This window comes from Canis lupus, chromosome 16, assembly GCF_011100685.1.
Source record: "Canis lupus familiaris isolate Mischka breed German Shepherd chromosome 16, alternate assembly UU_Cfam_GSD_1.0, whole genome shotgun sequence".
NCBI lineage: Eukaryota > Metazoa > Chordata > Mammalia > Carnivora > Canidae > Canis > Canis lupus.
The window spans coordinates 36943419-36969191 of NC_049237.1; the positions used below are offsets into that span (position 1 = coordinate 36943419).

The following is a 25773-nucleotide window of genomic DNA, read 5'->3' on the forward strand; positions in this document are numbered from 1 at the left end:
ACAGAACACTACTGCTTCTGCTTTTCAGCAGTGAATGTCTCTGCCTTTCACAGATGTTAGGGAACTTTGTCGTTAATGCGACCCCAGTGCCTTGCCTTAATGTTTAGCATGAGAATTCAGGGATTTATCTTTCCTGTCAAGTTTTAACCCACTATGATTCTTCCTAGTGGACAGTGTGACAGTATTTTGAAGTTTATCTCCTTAGACAAATGGCTCATTCCAGCCAAAAAGGGAGTATACATGACGGTTCTTTTTCAACGCTGGCAGACCCAGCTGAGGGCCATGTGCAAGGGATGAAGCCTTCCTGGCTCACAGGGGGACCCTAATCAGAGAGACATGGATTAGAATTAAAATTAGAATCTGCCCCTTTGGAGGCACCTGGGTGGCTCAATGATGAGTATGTGCCTTTGGCTCAGCTTGTGATCTGGGGTCCTGGGATCGAGTCTGGTATTGAGCTCCCCACCGGGAGCCTACTTCTCCCTCAGCCTATGTTTCTTTCTTTCTCTCTGTGTTTCTCATGAATGGATGAGTCTACCCCTTTGTTTGAGCCCTCCATGTGGTTAGAGGTCCTGGGGAGACATCTGAGTCATAGGTGTTCTGAGGGCCTTGTCCTGGGCCTAAGGGCTGGATGCAACTATTCTTTCAATATAGGTTAAAGTTATTTAAATACCTGAATGATTAAGATCCTCTCCAGCCACTATTAGCAGTTAAGAGTCTCGATCCTATTCTCTGTCACCACCCTTCCTCTCCAGGTAGCTGAATGGGTTACTGTAGGAGAGGCTGCCTCAGATATTAACATTAGCTTTCACCTGACGATGAATCCCCCTATACTAGACATTGTTTTTTTTTTTTTTTTTTTTTTTCTTTCCTCTTCTCACCTTGTCTTTCTCTCTTACCCTCTTCGGCTTTCTCTTGATTTCCACTTTCCATTAGTAGGGAGACATTTCTACAGGTTAAAATCCTTCCCTGACCATTCCTCAACCCATAGGAATTCTCCCTCTGACCCATCCATCCACCCTGTCTAGGCGGCCAGCCCTTCAGAGAGGCTGTGCATTTTTTCCCCTGAATCTGCCCACCTTCCCAGACAGAGCTGCAGACCTGAAATCCTAACCCAGCAGCTAAAACCCACCAAAGAATTTCTCCACCACACTCGTTCTTTCCTGATGATTTACCAGGTCAATGCCAAGTCCCACTTTGGCATAACTGAACTCACAAGGGTTTTGACTATAATGCCACTACCATCTAAGTGCTTATGTGCCTTCTGCCTCCTTTGGGTTGATGGCAGGAGACAACACCAGCTCCATTTAGATAAAGATGGAAACAGGACTCCATCAAAGTCACCACATCACCTGGTTACACAATGACTCAGCGGCCAAGGGGAGGCCTAAATTTTCAGCTTTCTTTCAAGGTTTCCTCTGAATCAGTAGACCTGATTAGACCCTTTGAACCAGTCGAACCTTTTCCATTTCCCCTCAGAGGGTTCTGTTTTCATACCTATACTGAGATTCTGCGCATGGACTCATGGAGATGTGGAATAATCCCCCCAAGTCCACACACCACCCCCTCTCTGCCTCTTTTTGCCTTCCTGGTGTTTCCCCCCACACCCCGGCCTATGAAGGGGAGGGTCCTTCAGCAGCCTCTTTTGCCACACAGGTGCTGTGACAAAGAACATGTCCTGCTCCACAAGTGACCCCAACTGTGGGACAGAACCCCCCAAGCCCTGCTCTGCACAGGTCTCCCTTGGTGTGAAAGTGTCTGAGAAGGTGTTACTTGCCAATTCACAGGAAAGTTGCCCACTGTCAGAGAGAGGGGGTGAGGGGAGGCAGGAAGCGGCAGTGGTCATGAACTAGTGCCCTGAGCGCAGTGCCCTTGCAGATGTGGGTGAGATCAGGGCTGACTGTGAGGTCAGCCTGATGGAATGCTCCTAGGTGACACACCCTCCCTTGTCAGGGCAGTGAGTCAGAGGGTACAAGAGCAGCCCCACCTAGCTGTGAGCAAAACTGCACCCCAAGAGCGCGAAAAGGGGAAAAGCTGGGCTGACCCTCCCCCACAACAATGAGCAGCAGGTCAGTCACCCCTTTGCTCTCCTAGGGAGCCAGGCAGGGACTCCACTACGTTTCACTCATTGAGTCTGCGCCATCTTTTTTTCTAACCCATGGAAACTTGCGTTTGCTTCTTGGATGAGTTTGTTCTTCCAAGCTTCTTGGGAGCCAGTAGGAGGAAGCCACTTGTCTCCAGCAGCAACTTCTGTGAAGAAGGGAGAGTTTGCTCGGTGGCAGTCAAGGTCAGGGGGTGCCTCGCTCCTGGCACGTGATAGGCAGTCAGCAAATATAGACTCACTAAACTGAGGAATGGGAGGGCTGCACTTGCCCCACTTTCCCTAGGTCTCTCCCTCTTATCCCTGCAATCACATTTTCTCAACAGGATGGACTGAAACTCAAAACAATGCATGGACTCAGAAATGGCACTGATGGGGATGCCTGGGTGGCTTAGTTGGTTGAGTGTCTGCCTTTGGCTCAGGTTATGATCTCATGTCGGGCTCATCTGGGAGTCTGCTTCTCTCTCCCACTCTGCTGTTCCCACTCATGCTCACACACACACTCTCTCTCTCAGATGAATAAATAAAATCCTTTAAAAAAGGAAAGAAATGGCACTGATGAGCTCAGCACTTTCACAGATGAGATCCGGCAGCTGGGGACTGACTACAGTGGCCTAATTGTGGGACACAGCCTATGACAAAAAAAAAAAAAAAAAGTAGTTAGTAAAGAAAACCATACGCCCAAAATGGCATCCCTTGGGCCAAATCACCAAGCTGGGGCTTAACACCTAAGCAAACTGCAATGTCAACCTCCCCCGAGAAATGCAGTCGTAACTGGTTAGTTTGGGAATTTCTGATGAGCATCAATGAGGTGATCTGTCAGGTAGGCCCCCCTCCACCCCGGGAAGGAGGATGAGGCGACCCACCTAATAGGCCCCTTCTGCCCCTCCCTCTAAGGAAAGTAGACCTCGCCTGGGATAGTCTTGTGTTTTCTTTAGCTAATAACTTTCTTGCTCCATCTCCTTCCTAGAAACACCTTCCATTCTGCACAGCTCCTCAGAGCTCCCCGCTACTTGCTACATGGGGCGCTGCCTACTGATAAGTCATTTTTTAAATGGAGCAAGTCAAATCTTCACATTGGCTCGGCTGAATTTTTGTTCTTTCACAGTGGTTCCCACAGAGGTGCCACAGGCCTCCCTGAGATGGGACCAGGGCCTGGGCTGGAGGCTGAGAGATGGGTTAAAGGAGACCTGGGAACCTGACCTGGGCCCTCAGCCACCCAGCACCAGGCAGGTTAGATGGGGAGCCCCAGCTGGGTGCAGCGGGGTAGGTGTAGGCTCTCAGGTGAGGCCCCAAGAGCCTGTCTCCCGGGAGGAGGGCTCTGACTTTTTCCTTACAGTCTCCTCCACCCGCCCACCCTTCTCACTTGCTTCTTACAACACGGAGACAGTCTACTAGCCTAGATTTTTTTTTAAGATTTTATTTATTTATTTATTTATTTATTTATTTATTTATTTATTTATTATTTATTTATGACACAGAGAGAGAGAGGCAGAGACACAGGCAGAGGGAGAAGCAGGCCCCATTCAGAGAGCCTGAGGTGGGACTCGATCCCAGGTCTCCAGGATCACCTTGGGCCGAAGGCAGGTGCTGAGCCACCCAGGCTACCCCTACTAGCCTAGACTGACCCAAGTTTTGCTTTCGTCTCTTTTATCATCCTTCCTCTTCCATCATCGGGCCTGCTAGGCCACCACCAGGTGCAGTGGGCGCTGTGTGCCAACCCCTCTAGAGGCCCCAGGACACCGAGTCCCAGCTGGCCAGGGCCTCCTATTGGCATCAGGGGAAAAGCTCGTGGCATCACGAGGACCCCTGGTAAGTTCTGTGACGGTGGCCAGGGGGGAGGGCAGCAGGACAAACAGTGCACACCAGGGAGCCGGGGCGGCCAGGCCTCTGGACCGAGAGGTGGCAGCTGAAAGGTGGAGCTCAGTTTCCCCAAAGACAGGTGGCACTCATTCCCGGAGGAAGGAAGGAACACACGGGGGCTGAGAAGCACGCAGATTGGCAGGAAGCCCGCAGATGGGGGGACCTGGCTCTGCTGAAGGTAAGGGACTCGAGGTGCCAGGTGTGGGGCTGGAACGTGCACCTGAAGACCCTACATCGATCAGGTCGTGCAAGGCTCACGCAGCCCCTGAATTCGGGGAAGGACTGCACACTTCCCCTTCAGCCACCTCCTCCTCTGAGATCATGTCCCTCCCTCCCAGATGCGGCCTCAGGAGGCCTCACCGGGCACCAAGGCCTCACCGAGCACCGAGCACCAAGCACCAGTCTGGCTTGGCCTTGCATGGACTCTCCAGCACCGCCTGCCTTCCCATTTTGCTGAGGGTGGGAAGGAAAAACCGAGTGAGCTCAGCAACTACATGAATGAGAAAGCCACCCTATCAGGGATCCTAGCAAACAAGTTAAACAAAAGCAGGAAGGACGTTTTAAAGGAAAAAGCCTCACGCAGGAAGTAGGGAGACAAAAATAAAAAAGAGAAAGGGAAAAGCAAACAAACTGAGGTCACCTGTGAAGACCACTAAGCTAAAGAAGTACAGGATATGACAAAATGAATCAGAAAAAGCTAGGGAAAGAATCATAGCTAACACAGACTAAGCCTCTTCTTTTTTAAAAAAAGATTTTATTTATTCATTCATGAGAGACACAGAGAGAGGCAGAGACATAGGCAGAGGGAGAAGCAGGCTCCATGCAGGGAGACCTCGATCCCACGACCCCAGGATCACAGCATGAACCACAGGCAGACGCTCAACCACTGAGCCACCCAGGTGCCTCCAATCTCAGCCTTTTCTAAGCCCAAAATGTATTAAGCCTCATGGGAACCCTACTTGTTGAACCCTACTGTCCCCGCTTTACAGATGGGGAGACTGAGGCACAGAGAGGCAAGGGAAGTAAAGAAGTGAAGAATGGCTGTATGCATGAATAGGAATTAGTAGCCCGCCTGTGTCATAACAGAAGTTCACAAAGAAGAAGTTTCCTTGAGGGGTTTGGGAGAACTCCTGCCTCGTGCTCTTCGTGTTCTGGCCAGAGAGGGTTGCATTACATGGAGCATCATGCCACTGAAGTCCACATCTGGGGCTCGGACATGGCCTGGGTAAAGAGCAGTCTTTTTACATGAAAGCCAAAGTGAGTCCTGGAAAAGAAAAGCCTATCCGTACAGAAAAGTGGTCCCGAGAGAGAGACAGCAGGCAGATCTCCTTCTTAGCAGACTAGAGATTGAGTGAATGGTTGTGTTCAGCTTCCAGATCCATCTTCTGCTGCAGCCCCAGGGACTCATTCATGCCTGAATCTCATTTTGAACAGATGATGAGTAGAATAATGGTAAGTAAATAGGTAGCTGTTTCACAAACCACTGGGGTGTGTATCTTCTGGACCACTTTATAGGTGTTTAGCACTAAAAGGAAGTTAAGAATTCCTTCCCACTTTTCCAAGGAACGGCCTATAACTCAGAAACCTCCCTATAACTCAACCCTGAGGTTTCAATGTCTCCGTTCCTTCTGTGTGGGCTCCAGGGTGTCTGGGTGAAAGTCAACAGGAGGGCAGAGATTTAGCTCCCAGCAGCCTGGCAGTGCCCAGCAGGAGTGTAGCCTGGCACCCAGTGCATGCAGCGTGGCATCCAAAAGACAGAGCAAGTCCCCACCAGAACCCTGGTACCCAAAAATAGCTGCTGTAGAATTTAGAAGCAATGAAGGGACCTGGTGGTTATTGAAGCGTCTAGAGCTATATCCAAACAGGAAAACAGTGAAAGAAAAGAAAGAAAAGAAAAGAAAAAAAGAAAAGAAAAGAAAGAAAGAAAGAAAAGAGAAAGACGAAGAAAAGAAAGAAAGAAAAGAAGAAGAAAAGAAAGAAAGAAAAGAAAGAGAGAAATAATATTATGCACAAATATAATGTAAGAACAAACCGCGAAGAACCCTTGGGGAAAAATTGTGGCAAGAGCAATAAATACAAGTGATTATTATATTTGGGATCATGTGACCTTAACAATAAAATTCAACTAGCCTTACAGAGAAATATTTGAGTTGCTTTCATTTCAACTTAGACTTTAGGCAAAAATCTGTATTTTAAAAGACAAACATGCTCACAAAAAAAGATTTTTTTCTGAGACAAGAAAACATATTTTAAGTTATTACAGTATCAACACAAAGGAGAGTTAGTGTTTAAAAAATTAGTTTCTTAGAAATCCGTGTTCATTTTTGTTTCCTTAAAGCTTTGCTAATTACTGATGAATCTTTTTTCTATTTCTGATTGTTTGGATAATATTAGTGTTTCTGTGAACAAAATCCAACACTCCAGAGTACGGAAAGAAAGCTCATGGCATTTAGGTCAAGGTTTGCTGCGCACCTCTCCCCTCCCTACCCCTGGGCACCCTGGATTTTGATTCATTGTGGTCTTGGAGGCATGACCTTATCTATTAATCTCAATGACATTCTGGGTTCTGAAAGGGCAATACTCTGAATAGCAAATAGTGAGATGAAAGTGTTGAATCTCTAGTCCGTCTGGATCCTAGAGCACTTTATTTTCAAGGGTACATAGTATATATGACTAACCCTCAGAGTGATCACTCCGGTTATGCCTAATGCAACAAATACTATTCAACTTTAACAAAATAAGGATTTTATACTGTCTGGCTTGTTCTTAATTCTTCCCTAAGGGCCTATTTGGTTTAGCATCAAATATAAGATTAAGAGACTCTAAATTTTAGCTGAACAGCCACTCAAGGGATTTAGATGATCTCTTTACACAACAGAGAGTTAGCGTGCAGCTGACACCTCCTGCTCAGGGAGCACAGGTTTATACATACGATACACCTCAATTTCTTAATGTTGGTTGTTTACTTGAAAACAAAATGAAGAATAATATTATTTCACCCTCAAAAAAAGCTCTACTGGTTGTGGAAAATTTGGGAGCCAAAACACATCTGTCAATTTATACTGAATAAAGCAAAAGAAGAGAATGAAGTTTATACTGACTATATAATCACATAAAAATATGTGTATCATCTACGTATGTGCGCATACATGTATCTGCAAACATCTTTAATCTGCACGGCAGAAATGAAGTGGGGAATTAGTAACTCGACAGGAATTCAGACTTTGGTCTTCCAAAGCTGACTCCTGTGCTCGTTGCGTTACCTTGTGCTGTAAGCCAAATGGAGATAGAAATTTCCAGGCCAGAGGGAAAAAAATATGTAGGGTAGTAGCTCTCAGTCCCACCAGCTGGTTAATAAATAAATACTTTGACCTAAGCAGTGAATCATAATATGTGCTTTTCTTGTGTATTTAGACTTGATTGCTTTAATAATTTCAAAGAGATAGCAAAGATAGAGAAACAGGCAAGGAGAGAGACAGTAATAAAGATAAAAGGAGTGAAAAGAAATCTCTCTCCCTCTCTCTCTCTTTAGAACAGCTTTTCTCCAAGGGCTTTATAGAGCCACATAAAGAGCTGCAAAATTCCAAAAAGCATCGCTGTGAAGTTACAAACCAGAGGAGAGCTTTGGAAATGGCTGTTGAGGATGGAGGAATGGAACAGAGAAGGTTCAGGAAGGCAGAGGAGCACTAGTTGGCCAGGCCTCGCTCAGCTGAAAATGTTTTCATTGTCACCGTGCACCAGCAGAGCAAAGTCACTCTCTATTTGCAGGTCAGAGGAAATAATATTTTTTAATATCTGACTGTATTGCGCTTGCGGGGTAAATGCAAATATTTGTGTACATAGGCACATTTGAATGACAGCGGCGGATGGTTACCTTTTCCAGAATTAATTATTTCCGTGTTCGTAATGCTTGAGTGCCTATCTAATTGCTGGGTGGAGGGAGAGCAGCGGGATTGTAGCAGCTCCTTCATTCACGAGGAGCCAATGGGTTTGGACCTCGCACATGGTTTGTGTATGCACAGCTTATGTAAAGTTATAGTTTTGAGTGTGAGGGTGTGACTAAGCCTTTCAAAACTATTTAGCTTGCCTTGGATTTCTTTGATTCTCCAAAATCTGACGTTTTCTGCAGATGGAATTCAAGTAGTAACCTTTGTTGCAACATCATTTCCTCACACATGTGCCAGCTCTTCCGCTAGGCAGACCTCTTGCCCTGGTAAGAAATGCTAGTGATATGGTAACAGCAACCAAATAAAAGATTAGGCGCTGCTGGGGAAAGAATATTACTCATAACTCGGTATACATCCTGTCAATTATTCTGCCCTGATGAGTAGTGTGTGACGGGAAACTAGGAAGTGATAAAAGACCTCTCAACCCCATCTCCTTGAAGAGAAGGTGGAGCGTTGAGTGATTGCACACCAGGCACCTTGCCACACATACCGCAGAGCAGGGACTGAGCTCATCCATCACCCAGACCACTGTAGACAGCCTCTGGCTGTTATAAAGTATAGGTATAAAAGGGTTTGACATTCAGGTCTGAGTAGATAAGTCAATAGTATAAAGGGCCCAAGAGGAACGTCTCATCCCAAACCAAAATATTAATTAAGAGTGAGGGGAGAAGCATAATCATGCAAGCAAAAGGGTAGCTTTGCCTAGAAAATACATCTTTTGTCCAATTTCTCCTTCCAGTTTATAAACCATGTGATCTAATCCATGTGCCGTGATTGAAACAAAATTTGTCACATCTCTGAGCATGTCAATGGGTAAGTAAGTAGCTTAATTTTAGAAAAGCAGACCCAGAATTGCAGGTATCCTGGTGGTCTTGACATTGAAGTTCTCATGCAGTGAAGGGACTCCAGGAGTACTCTGGAGAATAACCCACATCCAGTTAGTCCTTGGACATCACCGGTATTGTGGACAAATCACAATTTAAGCAGACACACCATTCTGTTTTCAGATAGTTCTAATTCTTAGGGAAGCTCTGATGTGATAGGTTGGGGTGAGGTAGTGGATACTTTTCAAAGTTTGCTTGTCCCTCACCAAGTATCCATGTGCATGAAGTCATATGATTAGGAACTTGTTTTGATCAAAAAGAGGGGGTAGAGAGAATAAAGACTACACAGGGTTTCCTCCCTAGCCCTTTGGCCTGGTTGGAGCTCCAGTGGAAAAAAAGAATTAAGAGCCAGAAAATGAAGGACCCCTGCATGAGTGGAAGCTCTGCTGTGGAAGCCAGGGACCAACTGGGGCCCCAGAGAGCCTTTGTCTGTGGTTCTCCACGGAGCCCAGCTCAGCTGCAGCCCCCAAGGATGGACAGCTGGGGGAGCAGAGGGGGAAGGAGGGAGACACTTCCTATGGCCATGGAGCCTTATGTGTCGCTCATTCAGCTGTAGCAAGAATGTGGCTCCCTCGGGTACCTGGGCCTGCAGCCCACACAGAAAAGGGAGAGGCAGAGAACCGAAGCAGAATGCAGCAGATGTCTCTGGAGGTACTCTGTGGACAAGCTGGCTATTGGGAAAGTCCTGGAAGCGTTTTGGTTGGGAGGAAACAGGAAGGAGATCTTCTTGCAGGGAGCTAGCTGCCTGTGCGGGGGAAGTGTGGGCGGTTAGGTTGCCCGTTCCTAAGGCTGAAGTATACGCAGGCTGGTGAGCCCAGCAACATTTGGGCTGCATTTATGCCGAACCATGGTCCCTTCCTTTGTGACAGGGGCTCATTAAATTACTCCTCATTTCTCCAGATTGTGAGGATCAAATGTGTGACCGACTTTCTGAGCAGTTTAAGTCACAGCTTGCTCTTGTCAATAGGAATAATGAATGACTCCTATTTTTTTCACAATAGAAAACATATTTGAATCCTCAGTGATGGGGGTGGTAAGAAGCGCTGCAGAAAGAGTAAAAGTGTCCCTTAAAGGAAGAGTGGCTGTGTCATGTATCAGCCAAACCAGGACACTCTTGAGAGTTAAGACAATGTTATTAGTTGTTGTGCTGGGACGAGAGACAAATAACAGGGACTGTTAGGATAAACTGTGCCACACGGGTACCCTACCTGAGGGTACTTGGTAAGACATACCCAGGCACAAAAAAAAAAAAAAAAAAAAAAAGAAGACATACCCAGGCACTAAAATCTAGTGGCAATACCTGTGTTTCTCCAACAACCCAGAATGCAGCCTGAGTAGAGCTGAACCACTTTGAAGCCTACTTCTGCTAACACCAACCCTCCCTGACAATAACAAGGGGGTGGCGGTGGTGCAGACTCTTCCAGAAACCTCAAAGGGTATATACAGATATTTCTTACAGATTTTCTTGAAAGAGGGGTTTCAGAGCACACTGCCAGGCATCCAAAAAGACTTTCTCCCCCTTAGGCTCCCTGGAGTCTCCACGGCACCAGCCTCCCTGTCACCCCCACCATGGCCTACCCCCCTCCACAAAAGCGTCTCACAACTGTTCTTCACTATAGCTTTCTCCTCTGTCCCCTCAAACCTGTCCCCTCCCCTTCTGCCCATTTCTCCCTGCCGTTGAACATGTGTAGTGGGGGAAAGCGGGAGATCGTGAACATGCATGCATTAATTTGTTGTGTGTGTTCATCACACTTTTTAGAGCCTCATTACAATAAAAATAAACATTTGTGTTAGGGAAAGAGATGACCGCCGTATGGAACATGCTGGCGGACTGGAACTCAGATGGAAGGAAAAGAAACACAGGAACTAACAACTGCTGAGCACAGGCCAGGGTTGGGGGCTTTGTTCACACAGTGTGAAAATGGGTACTTCCTGTCTTGGTTTGTCTGACACAGGAAGTCAGTAGACACCATGTGTCAGGAGATATATGAGATATACAATCCCATGGAATTTGTAAACTATGTCAGACAGTTCACCTATGCCAAGGGTCAAAAGAGTTGTGTGGATGGGGATTGACGGGATGTGTGCAGATTATTTATTTGGAGATTGCTGCCAGTGTGTCATAAGTTTTGCCCATGCCTCTTACCTCAAGCAGAAGGGGGGGGGGGTGCTTCAAAGGACCACTTAGAAACCTTGTGTCCTAGCACTAGATAGAGTGGATTTGGATTTGACTAGCGACCAAGGAATGTAAGGTCTTGAAGTGCCAGCTCCCTATTCTGATGGCAGAGTGAAGGAGATTGCCAGGTTGGGGCCTGGCCAACTCAACTTTCTGGGTAGGCAAATAATTCGTGAGCCTTTCTTATTGACCTCATCTGATGAGCCCATGATGCAGAGAAGGAATGAAGTCTTGTCTTTGAATCCCTTCAGGGGGCCTCTAGAAAAGCACCAGCCTTCAGGAGAGGAGAACCTGGAGCTGCTCTCCTCTTTCCACAGGCTTGAGAGGGAACTGAGCAACAAAATAAATTCCATTTGCCCAGGGCGAGGGAACCCAACATGAGAGCTGGTCCTGGTTGGAGAGCCTGGGGATTGGCAACCGATGGCCAGTAGGCTGGCTGGCTGCTTTTGTAAATACATATTTACAGGGACAGAAACACACTCTTTCCTTGATGTCTTGTCCATGGCAGAGTTGAGTAGCCATGACAGAGACTGTACCTGCAAATCCTGATACATTTACTACCTGGCCTTTTATAGGAAACATTTGCTGATAGTTGAGAAAGATTCTCAGAAGAGTCTCAGAAATGCCCCAGTAAGGGGAAGAGTCAGACTTCCACTGCTCTGGCACTCGGCGAATAACCATCTTAAAACTTCCCACTGCCTCTTCTTGCTCTCCCCACATTGGCCTGATGGGGTCAGAAACCCCTGTGGCAGAAGTGGGATGGACCCGGCCCTCCTTTCCCATTGCGAGGGATCAGCCCTCAGCAGCCTGGGCTTGGGCTTGTGCAGGGAAGGATTAGGCAGCGTGAGACTTTTACTCTTGAGTCAGATTTGAAATTTTGCTTATTACAGAGGCCCGGGCACTATAGATGACTAAACTTGAGAACATGCTGATGACAAGTAAATGTATTTTTCATTCAGAGGTGAGGAAGGAACTTCCACCACTGAGCAAATATACAGGAACAGTGGGAGACAAAAAAAAAAAAAAAAAAATTCAACTTAGCTTTAAGCTAACAGCCCAAGAGCACAGCCTGTTTAATATATTTCCTGGTTTCACATATATGTCTTCAGAGAGGAAAGCCAGATTCTAGATGAAACTCTCCCACTATTTATGTGATACAGAGCAGTGCTTGTCTTTTCCAGAATTCAGTTTTCTCATCTGCAAAGTAAGGGTTGGACCAACACTAGATGAATCCTTCCCATACTGATGATCTGTGATCGCAGAGCTCGGTGGACATCCTTTGAGATGGATGATGTCTCTTTGGGACTCTTACAATGGTACACGTGACAATCGCTGTCGCCTATGGGTTACTTGCATTTAAATGCTGGGGAAATAGTGCAGTGTGTCCCTACCCTCACCTCTTAAGTCAGTCCTTGAGTGCTTCTTGACTACCCGAGCCTCTTCCATGCTTTTATGGGATAAAAGGAGCTGGAGTACAGAGGTCTTCATGTAAGACCTTATGTTTTTCTGGCCAGGAATTTGGCCTTGTTTGTTGTTTGCTATAGGTGTGGTGTCTGAGGCTAAAAATTCCTTAAGTGTCCTTGCTTCTGGAGCCCTTGTTGTCTTTCAGGTTTTCTAAAAACTCTTAAATAGGGTCTGAGGCTTGTAGTTTTTTAGCAATATTCCCCTGTTACGGTACAGGAGCCCTCCTGGTGTGGTGGCGACATGTGGGGACAGGGGAGGTGTTTCTAATCCTGTGATTAGGTCTCAATCTGTCCGTGAGGGAGCTGGAGTGGGTGAGGCTGGTGGGTGAGGCTTTGGTAAAATAATTTCCCTCTGGGCAGTCTTTGTTAAGGAGAACAAGAAGCTCTGGGTATATTTCAAAATACTCTGCCAGAAACACAGGGGATTTTTCTTCCATCTTCACAGGAGAACCTGGCAGAGCTCTTGGCAGTCAAATTCATGAAAGTGTGGGGGTCCAGTCCTAGGGGGAGTTTCTAACTCTTAGAGTAAACTGTGGTTCTCTCCACCTACTCATCTGTTTCTCCAGTTTTAGGGGCAACAGTTGAGTTAGGACCTCAGTTCTCTGCTGGGTCTAAGAAGAGTTGTTGATCTTTATTTTGCTCAGTCTTTTTTATCTTGTAATGACAGGAGTGATGAGTTTCAAGGTCTTCACATGTGTGACCCAGAACCAGAAGTCTTCTCACTAATATAGGAAACTATATGAAATCATGAAGGTCTACAATTTTTGTCCAACAAAATGGCCATTTCATAGGCTCAATCAGACTGGAGCAGATGAAGAAGATTCATAGAGTGCAGGGAGACTGACAAACTTGAGATTCGGAGTGCGTTGTTATAGGTACCCCTGAAATTGTTTTAAAGATTTATTTTGATGTTTTGTATTACAATTCCACTTTGGAAATTCAGTTATGTAAATCTCTAAAGCAATTTTCTGAGTACTGTTTCATAGGGAATTCTTACTCCAAGTCCTTCAAACAATACCTGACACATATTTTATTTTAAAATTATAATCACTTTTAGCACTTTTTACTTTACACAGATGTTCACATACCTTTTCTCAAAGGTGGGTAGAAGCTCAGAGGTGGATGTCTTTGTCTCAAAAACTTCAAGACTTCCTTATGGCAGTGGGGCCGGTATAGTGCTGTTATTTTATGACAGATACTCACAGAAGACACGCGTTTGCCAACCGAAATTCACGTACACCAGAAATGTAACCATTTCCTTGACTTAGAGTAATTCTGATTTGGGATTCCCATTCTGAGAAGACCAGTAGAAAATTCTGTTTCTATCATTACCAATGTCACTTTCTCCTCTCTGGTGCACCAAGATCCCAGAAAGCCTGCATGGTACTCAAGAGAGAAGGACCTACATGTGTTTTGAGCTCATCTTGGCTCCCCCCTGGGCCTGTGACCCCTAGATAGGGGCACACTCTCAGCTCAAAAAGAGCTTCTTCCTGCTTTGCCACGAAACACAGGTGTCTCATTACACCACACAGATCCACGCCCACCCCCACCCCGAGGTACCACCAAAGTCGGAGTGTGGGTCTTGAATACATCTGTACTTTATGATCTCACTATAGAAGAAAGAAAGAAAGAAAGAAAGAAAGAAAGAAAGAAAGAAAGAAAGAAAGAAAGAAGAAAGAAAGAAAGAAAGAAAGAAAGAAAGAAAGAAGAAAGAAAGAAAGAAAGAAAGGAAAAGAAAAAAAAGAAAAGAAAAGAAAGAAAAGAAAAGAAAAAGAGAAAGAAGAAAGAAGAGGAAGGAAAAGGAAAAGGAAGGAAGGAAGGAGACAAACAACAGAAAGAGTTTCTCCCTCCCTGGGACACAAAATACATTGAATTCAGTGAGCTCCAACTTTTGTAAAAGGCCGGTTGCCCTCCATTAGCTTCTGCTTTCTGCCTGGCCAGAAGCACCTGTGGCAAGGGCCAGTTTCCAGAAGATGGAAACAGGAAGAAGAAACACATTTCGATCTTTCAGTGACTTCTCCTGCCACACAACCAACCATTTGGTTAAAAAACCAAAACCTATCCACAATAATTTCTTAATCTGACTTGAGGCAATTTAACTCCTGGAAATTCTTTCTTTCATCTCCTAGATTTGAATATTCATGATAGAAGGCATGTGATGGAATGACACAACACAAATGAGTCTGCGAGGTGACACCAAGTAACACTCAGAGAAAGATAAGTCAGTTTCCTCTGAGCAAAGGCGTCCAAAGACAAGCACATTATAACACGTGATTTAAGAAAGGGAAGAATGTAGTCAATATTGCCTTGAAATTAAGACAGATCTGCACACATAGAGGTTTAACAAGTAGATGACACAATTAACTTGATAAAAAAAAAAAAGACTCAGAGTTGGCTTCCAACAGAAAATTAGAATACTGGGAACAAACAAGATGGAAATGAATAAGGAATAAAGAGGATGGAATGAAGCCTTACATGTAGTTCAAACAATAACTGTATTAAAGAAATTATTGATATTATGTTTTGTCATTGCGTGATTGTCTATAGGAGTTGAAAAATGTTTCCTTAGTCGAGAGAGTGGCACACCTAGACAGAGGATCCTTTTCATTACTTAAAACATACTTCAAATGACCTTACCTGGAGTGTAATTTCAAAGTTATATAATACATATCACAACTGATTATTAATGGTCGATATCCCAGTGTTCTCTAAGACATAGAGATGTCTATGTTTTTAGGTTACTGACATGTACCTACCTTTTTTCTCTTTTTTTCCATGCCTTCCTTTCTGAATATTACAGGCATTCATTAGTATAATCATTAAGTTACTTGGTAGCCCAGAAATTCACTGAAGCATGTGGTTCTCATTTTATATTTCCACTGGAGAACAGCCTCTGAATTCTTGCCACTGGATATGACAAAAATCCGGCCAAAGCAAGAATCTATCTTAGATGTTTTCAGGGTCTCAGGAGAAGGTAGAAGGGGGTATGAGGGTGAGGCACTTCACTTAAGACACTGAAATCATTCAAGCAGTAGGGTAAGGCCCTATGAAGTGTTAGATTTTCTTGAGCAAGCCATCAAATATGCACCTGCACACACACACACACACACACACACTCACACTCACAGAAGACTAGTTATGTTTCTGGAAATAAAGCAGAAAGATATTCAGATAAACCTCTTTAAGTATAACTCATCTAAAAATCCTAGATGTATATTTATATAAACATGAATATGGGTAGATGATGATGATGATGATAGGTAGATAGATGATAGATAGATAGATGTTGTGTGGCTTAGCTGGTAGAGTAAGGAAATTCTCTAGTGTCCTGAAATGACATGAGATCTTGAATCCACAAGGCATGCACTGGCATTGGAGTTGTCTCTGGACGTATCTTGGTGGCCTGGTGACAGAGAGCCTGAAATTTAACAATCCACACAGGGGGATTGGGAGACAAAGCCCAGAGCCAGAACAATGTGAGACATCATGTATGAGACACCCTTCATGAAACTGTACTTCCATGAGTAGCATGATCAATTTGAAGGGAGAACTTACTTTGGAGAGGAAGATAGTGAGTAGAACTGCCTAAATACTGTTTTTGATTGCTATTTGACTAGAGAAAGGTAGGGAAAAACTCTTTGTGGGCATTTCTAATCTCAAGACTATACTACAAGTATTTAAAGCAGAATTCCTTCCTTTCGGCTGGAACCGCCATCTTTCAGTAATTCGCCAAAATGACCAACACAAAGGGAAAGAGGAGAGGTACCCACTATATGATCTCAAGCCTTTTAGAAAACATGGAGTTGTTCCTTTGGCCACATACATGCAAATCTATAAAAAAGCTGATACTGTGGACATCAAGGGAATGGGCACTGTTCAAAAAGGAATGCCCCACAAATGTTACCATGGCAAAACTCAAAGATTCTACAGTGTTACTCAGCATGCTGTTGGCATTGCTGTAAACAAACAAGTCAAGGGCAAGATTCTTGCCAAGAGAATTAATATACACATTGAGCATATTAAACACTCAAAGAGCCGAGATAACTTCCTGAAGTGTGTAAAGGAAAATGATCAGAAAAAGAAGGAAGCCAAAGAGAAAGGTACTTGGGTCCAACTGAAGCACCAGCCTGCCCCACCCAGAGAAGCACACTTTGTGAGAACCAATGGAAAGGAGCCTGAACTGCTGGAACCCATTCCCTATGAATTCGTGGCATGATAAATGTAAAGAAAATAAATGACCTCAGGATTATAAAAAAAATTAAATTTAATTTAAAAAAATAAAGCAGAATTCCTTAAGGGAGTGCCCTTGAGGGAATTATGTTCCCAGACCCTTGGAGGAACACCCTCTAAAAGCAGACCTCCCTCCCACAGATGAGGAAGGAGGATGTAGGCTGTGACCAGGAAGATTCAGCAGAGACAGGAAGCTGTAGAGTCAGATGTGCAAAGTTGATAACTACTGGAATTATCAAAGAATATAAAGCAAATATGCTTAGTTAGTATGTGTAAAGAGGACAAAAAGGCAAATTGAGAGAATGACAATGTAATAAGAGATTATGAAAATTGACCAGATTGATGTGAAAAAAAAAACCCAAATGAATACATTCAGATGAAAAACTGGAGATTGGAAATGTAATGACTGGATACATTGTCAACAATGGGGAAATAGAGCTGGTGACATATCCCAGATGACAGCTGAGACAGACATGGAAATGGAAAATCTGAGCAATTAAGAGATATGGACAGTGGAGCAAAAATGGCCACTGTTAAAACACATCTGATGTTACCTAAAGGAAAAACCAGAGAAGGAGGAAAGAAGCATTCCAAAAGACAGTAAATGGGAATTTTCCAGGACTGGTGGACAAACTATGTCTTGGGGTTCCATAACCGCAACCAATCCCAAGCAGAGTCAACAACAGGAAATTCAACACTAAGATATATAATAAAACTGAAGACCACTGTAGATAAAGACTATCTTAAAAGTAGCCAGAGGGAAAGGATAGATTGCCCATTAATTGGCCACCTATGTAATTTATTATCCAAAGCAGGATACTTTTAAGAAGGAAAGGGGATGCTAACCAAATAGGATACCAGGGTAACAGGCATAGTCTGGGCCTGCAACAGGCAAAAGAGAATGCCTGGTCCACCAAATTTATAAAAAATAACAATTTAATTGACAGCAAGGACAAGGAGAGCCAGGAAGACATCAGATAATATCTTCAAAGTGTTAAACAAATTATTCAATTGGAATTGCATATCAGCAAAGTCTCTTTTAATAATAAGGATTGGGGTGCCTGGGTGACATAGTTGGTTAAGCATCTGCCTTCATCTCAGGTCATGTTCCCAGAGTCCTGGGATGGAGCCCCACCATCAAGCTCCCTGCTCAGTGGGGTGTCTGCTTGTCCCTCTCCCTCTGCCCCTCCACCCTGCTCGTGCTCTCTCTCTCAAATAAATATATAAAATCTTAAAAAAGAAACAAGGGTCAAAAAAAGACGTGTTTGGATAAGTAAAAACAGAGAGGTCATGATCAATAGTCCCTCTCAAAAGTAACTTCCTTGTAAGAGAAGGAAAATGAGCCCAGAAAGGGTCTGAGACACAAAGAAGTCAACAAAGAAAATTGAAATTAACATTGACTGATTAAATAATAATAATAATAATAATAGTAATAGTAGTAATGCCTAATGTATAAGGCTACAAAATTAAGCTAGATCTAAATTTCTGTACAAGTATAGCAAAGAAGTCCAGAGGGGAGGTAAATTTTTTAAAAAGCTAATTAAGACTCTCAACGCTTTTGGAGGAAGGTAATGCTATTGATTAATTTTGCATGTTGTTAAATTAAATATCCATGTTATATTTTCTGGGTCACTACTAAAAAGTGTATTACTTAGAAAATACTAGAAAGACAATATTAAGGAATGAAACAGACATGTAATCCAAAGGAGGGCAAGAAAAACATAAGAGGGAGATAAACTTAGAAGAGTGGGGTAGGGGGAGAACAATTAGAAAGTATGAAATAGGGGATCCCTGGGTGACTCAGCGGTTTCACGCCTGCCTTTGGCCCAGGGCGCGATCCTGGAGTCCTGGGATCGAGTCCCGCGTTGGGCTCCCTGCATGGAGCCTGCTTCTTCCTCTGCCTGTGTCTCTGCCTCTCTCTCTCTCTCTCTATGTCTATCATAAATAAATAAAAATAAATCTTTAAAAAAGAAAGTATGAAATAATAAACACATTAATTATAAGTGCGCTAATATCTCCAGTTCAAAGATAAAGATAGACCAGATTTTTTTTTAGAAATCTTATCTATAGGGGCACCTGGTGGCTCAGTCAGTTAAACATCCAACTCTTGATTTCAGCCCAGGTCATGATCTTAGGGTCAAGAGATCAAGCCCCTCATGGGGCTCTGCACTCAGCAAGGTGTCTACTTGGTATTCTCTCTCTCCCTCTGCCCCTCCCCCTACTCGTGGCATGTGCATTCTCTCTCTCTCCCTCTCTCTCAGATAAATCTTTTTTTTTTTAAGGTTTTATTTATTCATGACAGACACAGAGAGAGGCAAAGACATAGGCAGAGGGAGAAGCAGGCTCCCTGCATGGGATGCAGGACTCAATCCCAGGACTCGAGGATCACGCCTTGAGCCAAAGGCAGATGCTCAACCACTAAACCACCCAGACATCTGAATAAATAAATATTTTTTTGAAAAAGAAAGAAATCCAGCTATATTCTGTTTACAAGAAACAAACTTAGCACTTCAGAGCACAGTAAGGTTAAATAAAAGATAAGGGAAGGTAATATGGAGCAAATACTTACAAAGACATAGGTAGGATGGCTATTTTAATCTTAAAAGAAAGAAACCTTAAACAAAACGCACTAATGATAAATGAAGAAGATCACTATATATTGATAAAAATTTCAACTCATAAGGAAGGTTACAGCAATTCTAAATTTGTATAGAATTCAATAAAAATAACCTCAAAATATATAAAGCAAAATTTAGAAGAATTACAAGAAGAAATTTACATATTAAATTTACATATCATGATAGTTGGAGGTTCCAATATACCCCTGTAGCAATTGATAGATCAAGCAGGCAAGAAAAAGCAAGCTTGATCAAAAGGTCATTATATCTAAAAATCATATTTGGGGCCATAAAGCCACTATCAACCAAATAATTTTTTAAATCTACATGATAGAGATGATAATCTCTGACCACAACACTATTCAATTAGATGCCAATACCAGAAAGGTAATCCCTCACTGCATCCCTCAGAGAGCCCGGTTTTGGGGAAATAAGAATAAATAATCAGTGGGTCAAAAGAAGTCCCAACTTCCTAGAAAACAGAATTACAAAGTAGGGTAAATGCTACATGTCATTGCAGTCAAAGCTGTACTGAGCAAAAGGGGGGAAAACCTTTAAATGCTTGCATTTTCAGAAAAGAAAGAAATATATGCACTAGAATCTAATTTAAGAAGGTAGATGAGTGCCAGAAAAAAGCCAAATAATGCAGAAGAAAGGAAAACACTATTCCTTCCCTGTTACATTATAGTTTTCATTTAATATTGTTGCTCCTCGTTTTCCTTTCTTACTTTTATTGGTCTGATCATAGCACTTTGTGCTCCATGTTCATCCTGTTAATTTAGGAGTTTTACCATCATGTGCCATTCGCATGATGACCTGCCTTTTCCCTGCTCTGGAAAGCAGACCGAGTGTGTCTGTTGCCCTATTATTTCAAAGCTGTTTCTCCCACTGAGACCCGCTCTTTCCCTACTGATTTCCTCTTTCTGATTTCATCATGTTTTGCTCACAGCCCTAATGGAATGAAATCTTTAGAATTCTTTCATTTTCCCCCTTTCTCCTCCATCCAGACGTCTCTTGCCCCCTAATTAAACCCTGGGATGTTTTCGCTTCCTCTTGCACTCTGAAGTCTGAGGTTTTGCTGAACTAGTTGGACACAATTTTACTTAATATTTGTTTTGTGTGTTTGTCTTCGGGGTCCATGTGCAGGATTGACATTACACGTTATATTCTTATCCATTAATATTTAATGATGTATTTCTAAAATCGATGCATTATTCATCTCTAATTGTTTCCTGCTTTCCCTTTCCCCATCTTGAAGTCTCTGTTCCAGTTCATTGGTCTCTGGAAAGATCTTTTTCTCAAGTATTTACCTCAGATGGGGCATTCTGTGATTTATTCTCTGAATTAATGCATGTCCTTAGATATCTTCCACTCATTTTAACAGGTAAACAACTGCAAAAGCCTAGTGTAGGATTCTGGGGGTTCCTTTCAATCTCCTCTAGATTCCAGTGTTGCAGATAAAAAGTCCAGCAACAGTCAAAAAAGGAAAAGCCTGGAAACTTGTTTTACCCAGCTAACGCCTCAGCATGTGTTTGCCTCATCAATCTAACCAAAAATTCTGAACCTTTTTACCCTGTACACTCATCTTTCTTTGGCTTAGGAAAATTTTCTCCTAAGTGATTTAAAATGATTTCTTCTGCTTCCTATGTTCTTTCTTCTTTTAGAATGTCTATGAGTCAAATGGCTGGTGTCCTGCACCCATTTCCCAAATTCTTGGGAAAGAATTGGGAGAGCCTGTCCCTTGTGATTTCCAGTGTGTGACATGTTTCACTCTGTGGTTCATGATGTGGATGGTCCCCTCTCTTGCAGGCCACTAACACAAATCTCACCAGTCATCATCTACCCTCTGCATTCATGCATTGAATTGGTAAGGTTTTTAAAAGCTCTAGGAAATCTTTATATTTTATTTGTTATTCTGTAGTTCTGTTCCTAAGTGCTTCTTTTACTTTTTTTTTTTTTTATTTAAATATGAGAACTGATTTGTCTGATTCAGCAGGTCTCTTCCCTGGGTGTACAATGTGATTGTCGAATCTATTTGTCCTCTTTGGCTTCTGGACGTCTTTAGGTCCTTGATTTTTTTTTTTTTTTTCCTCCATTGGCCAACTGGAGTTCAGGCCTAATTTTTTAGAGCTACTCTTAAAAATCAGGAAACTCTCAGGCCAAGAGGTCTCACTCCTGTGAGCCTAGTATAGAGGCAGACAGTCCCCTCTGAGGCACCTAGGAGGCATCCCTGCTCTTAGGTCACCCTGGGCTCTCCCAACACCCATGGCAGGAAAGACATGCCCAAACTTTTGTGTATGTCCATGGGGAATCTTGACACACTCAAGTAAGAGAGGATGGACACTCCATCCCTGGAGTCTACATCTTGATTCATTAGCCCTATCCCTTTCTCTGAGCTCAGCTGGCTCAGCACTGCTTCCTTCTTTGAGAGTCCAAAGCCTCATTTACATACACAGTAGATGCTGGTTCTTGAGAGACAAATTTTTTGGATTAGGAAATGGAAGGGGAATCTCATTTAGGTCGCCATAGTATGAAAATCCTCTACCCAGGGCTTTCTTCTGTAAAATGAGAAAATTTAGACTAGTGTTAGATAATACTTAAGAGCTCTTTCAGCATAAAAAATCTACAAAACAGATTAAATAAGAAGAATTCATGACTGATAATTTATGGGACTAGTGTTTGCATAAAAAATAGTTTAGGGAAAAAAATAGTTTAGGGCAAGTGTTTTTTTTTTTTTAATGTTTATTTATTTGTTTTAGAGAGAGAATGTGTGAGCATGGGGAGGGACAGAGGGAGAGAGAGAGAGAATCCTCAAGCAGAACCCCCACTGAATGTGGAACCTGCATGGGGCTTAATCCAAAGATCCTGAGATCATGACCTGAGCCAAAATCAAGAGTCAACCACTTAACTGACTGAACCACCCAGGCACTCCTTTAGGGTAAAAGTTTTTAAGAAAAGAATAGTTTTTGAGCTGTAATGCTTTTATGAAAACCTAGATAACATGGTGACAGGAGATCTAGCTTGGAACTAGATGGTAAGATCCTCTGAGTAGTCTTCAAATCTGCTAATTCTGATCATTTATAAACATAAAATGTTTTTCCATAACTTAGAACAGTGCTTCTCAAACTTCCCTGCACCCACAAATTGTCTGTCAATATTACAATGTAGGTTCTGACTCGATAGGTCTGGGGGATGACCAGAGAGTCTGTATTTCTTACCAGTTGGTTTGTCCATACTGCTTGTCTGTGGCTCACATTTCAGCAGCAAGGCCTGGAGTATTTGTAGTAGTGAGTAGACCTCTGGTGGCCATAGGAGAAATATGCCATCATTTTGTCATGCAGCTATAAATTCTTTTTCTGGGAATGTTAAAAAAATATCCCCCACAAAAGCCAGCAACTGATATATCTCTGATATGATATAGATAAAGCCAACATAGTTTATTAGTTTGGATGCTGTTAGTCTAGAATTTGGTGTCATTCCAGACAGACTACATTGCTAGTGATCATCAAAGATGGGATATGTTTATTCAGTGCTAAAGGAAATGCATTAAAAAAGAAAATGGAAACCAACCTAGTGGTAGCCTTTGTATACAAGTAATGAGTGAACTTCAAATGATTAGTCTTTATTTAATTAAATAGTTTTGTCATTCTTTAAGGCTTTTAATGTAATTCTCTTATCCCTGTGAAGGGTGGCCATAATTTAGTTTTTTTATGAAACATTCCCTGATTCAGGCCCATTTCTGAATCAGAAGAGCCTACTCTTTAATTATGAAAAATGAGGGACAGTTTTATAGTAGGTTTAAATTTCTCAGTCTTTTGGCTCCTTTCAGTCTGTGCTTCTCAAACAGAAAATAAAACGTGCTATGCCATTTGACTAACTCCTGTCAGTGTTTCAAATTAAACAATCCATAAACCCTATAAAGGTGTTCAGTTTTGGGAACTATTTTTTTCCATTTTTTTCCCTAGCTGCAAATATGTCTTTTATTTTGAATGTCAATAGATATATTTCCTGGCTTTGCCATGGTAAACAGATTAAATGTTCCAGAAATCATCCATTTTTTTGAGATAACCAAATTAGTATCACTTTAGGAAGGAAGATAAACATCCTACACCAAGAATGTGCTATTTCTCAAACTGGAAGCCTGTCTAATGGAAACAAACTTGCATATTGGTATCGATATCAACTTGAGAGTGGTATAAACTTCGTCCTCCTGTGCAACTCCCTTTTGCCAGTCCTGAGCAGTTTCCAGAAAATGGTTCATTGGCTCATGGAAACTTTCTTGACTTCGGTCATGTTCCAGTGTCCGTGCATATGATCGATAAATCAGACCCCAAAGCAGGTTTCTTTCCTTTGCTGGCTTCCCCAGTATCATCATAGACATTTATGTTATGAGAATTACACAGATCTTATATGTTGTGGGAAGTTCTGGAAGTCTATTCAAACCTCTAATTAGTCAGCTCTAGAGAAACATCCGGAATTATTATGACCACTGACCCGGACATGGCAGTTACCAAAAGAAGGATTTGTGTAGATCATTTCAGAGGTTCCTGTTCTGGTGTTTAAGTAGAGGTTTGGTGAGAAGTGCAGGTAAACGGTTAATTACAGATATATATTTTTCTATCTTTAGAGTCTCCAGAATCACACAAAATTTCACATGCATTTCTGACTCAGGAATTGACAGGTGGTTCATGTGTACAATTGGACATCACCTGGTAACGGCCCTGATACCCATTAGTTACTAAATGAAAGGAAGAACTCTATTCCTCTACTCTGCACTCACAACACTTCTGACACCAGATGCGTGGGGTTTTTCTCCCATCGACCAATCCTCTGACACCAGCTGAGTGCCCTACAACTCAGCAGAAGACCCTATGGGTTAAGGGCTCACTTTCACAAGACAACCCCACTTCGGATGCCAGCTGAAGGTAGAGTGTCCCGGGTCATCTACCCTCCATTCCGATTTGGCCACAACAAATCAGGGGTTCCAGTGACCACCCCGACCCCAACTCAGGTTCAATAATTTGCTAGTATGTCTCACTGAGCTCAGGGAAACACTTACATTTACCAGTTTATTATATAATAAAGAATATGATAGGGCACCTGGGTGGCTCAGAGGCTGAGCATCTACTTTTGGCTCAGGTTGTGACCCCGGAGTCCTGGGATCGAGTTCCGTATCGGGCTTCCCACAAGGAGCCTGCTTCTCCCTCTGCCTGTGTCTCTGCCTCTCTCCGTGTCTCTCATGAATGAATGAATGAATGAATGAATGAATAAATAAATAAATAAATAAATAAATAAATAAATAAATAAATAACTTTAAAAAAAGAGAGAATATGATAAGGACACTAATGAAGAGATACATAGGATAGTCCAAAAGAGTCCCAAGCACAGAAGTTTCTGCCCCCATGCAGTTAGGATGTGCCACCTTCCCAACACATGAACGTGTTCACCAACTCAGGAGCTCTAGAACACTTTACAGATGTTTACAGAGGGCTTCATCACGTCGATGTGATTAATTATCAACTTGTTTTCTGGTCTCTCTTCCCTCCCTTGAGAATAGGGAGTGGAGATGAAAGTTCTGAGATGCTAATCATGGCGTGATCTTTGTGGTGACCAACCCCCATCGTGAAGCTGTCCAGGAACCACCCAGAGTCTCCTCATTTGAACCAAAGACACTCCCAACACCTGGGAAATTGCAAGTGCCATGAATTGGAGTCAAAGGACACATTCGTTGGTTTCAGTTATAGCCGGTAGCCGGTCAACCAAGGTCAGGAAGCAGATGGTTCTCCTTCTGATGTATTGTCAGAAGATCAAGATGGCTTAATGCTGCATCACAATGCCTATGTCACTCACCTCGCTTCAATTAGTCACACAGGCATTTTATCATCTCACATCACCACAAGAAGAAGGGATGAGTGCAGTACAGTAAGATATTTGAGAGAGAGACCACATTCACAAAACTTTTATTATAGCATATTGTAATAATCGTCCATTGTAAATATTGCATAATTGTTCTTTTATATTAGTAGTTGCTGTTGTTAATCTCTTACTGTGCCTAACTGATAAATTAAATTTTATTATAGGTATATGTATATAGGAAAAAGCATACTATATATAGGGCATGGTAGCAGCCACGGTTGCAGACACCACTGTTCTTGGAACAAATCCTCCACAGACAAGGCAGGGGACCACTGTACCAAAATTCAAGACACAATTCAAGTACTTATTTTACACTTTAAAAGCCCAACTTATTCCTTCCTTAAGATTATTCCCCTTCTTGCCTTTCATCCTGTGGAGCTCTTCTATTAAGTGAGACAGAACAACACAAAGGTAATAATCAGAGTGACTATTCAAGCTAGAATGGGAAGTAGCTCCAGATGGCAAGTCACACACAGAAACACTGAGTGTATTTTCCCTTATCTGTGTACCCACTGTGACAACCATAGAAGTCGTTTGAGAAACTGAGACACTTATGGGTTCTGTGATTTCAGCAGTTG

At 42.8% G+C, this 25773-nt stretch overlaps 1 long non-coding RNA gene across 11 annotated transcripts; it reads left to right on the forward strand.

Annotated features, from left to right (window-relative positions):
- The first annotated feature begins 1954 nt into the window (after window positions 1-1954).
- Window positions 1955-25185, forward strand: LOC102156702. Of its 11 annotated transcripts, XR_005371558.1 has the most exons (6): window positions 1955-2066; window positions 7494-7729; window positions 8091-8174; window positions 8648-8721; window positions 23907-24204; window positions 24837-25185. It is a non-coding gene; the product is annotated as an uncharacterized LOC102156702 (long non-coding RNA). The 11 variants fall into 11 exon arrangements; XR_005371556.1 differs by lacking the exon at window positions 23907-24204; XR_005371552.1 differs by lacking the exon at window positions 8091-8174.
- The last annotated feature ends 588 nt before the right edge of the window (window positions 25186-25773 follow it).